Consider the following 2500-nt stretch of genomic DNA (forward strand, 5'->3'; position numbering starts at 1 on the left):
ATCAAATAAACTATAACTGATTTAATGAGCCATTCGCAGTTTCACGGTATAAGAACGCTTATACTTAGACATGCATGGCTTAATCTTTGAGACAAGCATATGACTACTGGCAGGATCAACCAGATATCTGACCTTCTACCGACCACCCGCACGACCTTTTACAGAAGCACGGGCATCGGTTGCACATTGTTAGTGCCGTGCACACAGACGAGAAAACGACGAGCCTCGGAAGAAGTCCACTCGTTTCTCGCGTGGCAAGCCCAATTCAGTGCAGGGACAGCAGCCCCACGGTCGTTTCTCGGTAGAAGCAACCTCAAGCGCTCGCACGCCATCGATTCCTCCCTAACCGCGCCTGTTTGCCACGTCTTCCACACAATTCTCGACGATTGCCACGCACGCGCCCAGACAGACCTCATTCAACCCGAGTTAACCGACAGCTGTGCGTTGTGCACGATGCTGCCAGCGGGAATCACAGAAATCAGGGACGACGTTGCGCTCAACGACAATCGTTTGATGCGGGATCAGCCGATCAGTGTTCCTAGGAACGACTGCTCTTCTGACTACCACGCCAAGCCAACCGAAACACCAAGCAAGCTTTCAACTCACTTCAGCCCAACACAACCGCAAGGTTTGTTTAGGACTTTTTCATGTGCCCGGCTCAGACAACATTGGCTCAGAGCCAAAATCGCTTTACCATTGCACACGAAAATCGCCTTCGTCCACGCTGTAACTGTTTCGGCTACGACCCCTACGACCCATCAAAGTGGTATCGCAGGGCACCACTCGCATGTGATTACATCCGAATGAAATCGCCACCGAACGCTCAGCCGATGAGAAGTGCACCCGAAAACCCTGTAGACACCGTCTGACCAGTTTTTACACTGATCGATGCCATCCGGCTCCAGACTCATAACTCCTCATCCCCCCTCATAGGTAGCACTGCACCTGCACACCGCATCATCTATCGACCCTTCGAAAATTCCCGTACGCCTTTTGAACCCTCCCAGACCGGATCCCAGAGTCGTACGGTACATCAAAAGTTGTCTAATTTTGAGTTCTATCCTGTGGCCAAAGAAATATGCCCGAAAGAACCTCATGGGCAATTTCTCGTGGCTTTCCCGTGTTTACACCATAGGGAGTTGGAGAATTTCTTGGACTTAGAAAATTTTGGAATTTTGGATTTTTTTTTTTTTGGTTGAAAATGCTACCGATGATGATGATGATGATGATGTGAAGGTGAAATTTTGGATTTTTGGATTTTTAATTTTTTTTTGAAAAAATGCTAGAGATGATGATCATGCGAGCGCGTGAGAAGACGAAATTTTTGATTTTTCAAACAAAAATTTTCTTTTTGAAAATGCTCGAGATGATGATGGTAATGAGCGTGTGAGAAGATGAACATGCAGTGCACAAGTGACGGTTCAGTAGTTTCAAGGCTGGGGGCTAATTTTGTCCCCAGCGTAGTAGAGATAGGGCCATTTGGAAAATCTCAAGGAAGAAGTAGTGCAAACGAATGTGACGATGAATGCTGTGCCATTCATAGCACCTACGGGTTTTGGTGTGACACTGCCAGCCGGTGCTACTCAAAAGAGTTAGCATACAATCGTCATGTAGGTGTAGTTCGAAGAGCAAGGGCAGTGTGCATAGTGGAGTGCAAGGTGTGAGAAGTAGTGCAACACAGTCAGTTAGCGCCAGCAGTAGTGTGACATGTAGCTAGCTGGGATAGTGTTGTTCGCACAAGAATGTGGGGTGTGAGACGTGAGATCATCTACTGAGTAGTAGTACCTTGATGTCAGTAAGGTTGAAAAGTACCGGCGCAGTGCCAGTAGTGCACGTGTGACTGGGACAGCGTGCACAATCATGGAGTGTGAGGTAATAAATAATCATTATGTCACAGTCATGTCAGTTAGCGCAAGCATCACTGCACTGTACAGAGTCATGTTGCTGGCGGCACAGTGTGCGTGTAGGGAGTGTGAGGTGTGACACGTACCGTCATGACTGTCACTTAGGGTAAGCGCTACTTATAGTAGCAGTGTACATGCATGTACGCGACATTGTACAAGTCATGTAGCCTGGGATAGGGGAACATGTGCATGCACATGTATATGCACAATGTACGTCATGTACCTTGTACATGTACATGACTGTCTATGCGTGAGTGTGGAAAATTTTCTAAGTCCAAGAAATTCTCCAACTCCCTATGGTGTAAACACGGAAAAGCCACGAGAAATTCACGGCGAACATCTTTCTTGCTGGTTCTTCTTGGAAACGGACAGAACTCAAAATTAGACAACTTTTGATGTACCGTACGACTCTGGGATCCGGTCTGGGAGGGTTCAAAAGGCGTACGGGAATTTTCGAAGGGTCGATAGATGATGCGGTGTGCAAGTGCAGTGCTACCTATGAGGGGAGGTGAAGGTGTTCGCGGCCGGGCTGTGGGAAATGTGCGTGCCCGTGCCGTATGGTCGAACACTCTCAATGCGTTGTATCCGCGCATCAT

The 2500-nt window shown here is 47.9% G+C and overlaps 1 non-coding gene across 1 annotated transcript in view; it reads right to left on the reverse strand.

Moving 5' to 3' along the window:
• Positions 1-126, reverse strand: part of LOC135807261 (small subunit ribosomal RNA) — a 1809-nt gene extending 1683 nt beyond the window's left edge. The window contains exon 1 of the ribosomal RNA XR_010551549.1: positions 1-126. This exon is cut by the window's left edge and continues 1683 nt beyond it. This is a non-coding gene — a ribosomal RNA (small subunit ribosomal RNA).
• Positions 127-2500: the final 2374 nt, after the last annotated feature.

The sequence above is a fragment of the Sycon ciliatum genome, chromosome 1 (genome assembly GCF_964019385.1).
Source record: "Sycon ciliatum chromosome 1, ocSycCili1.1, whole genome shotgun sequence".
Classification (NCBI taxonomy): Eukaryota; Metazoa; Porifera; class Calcarea; order Leucosolenida; family Sycettidae; genus Sycon; species Sycon ciliatum.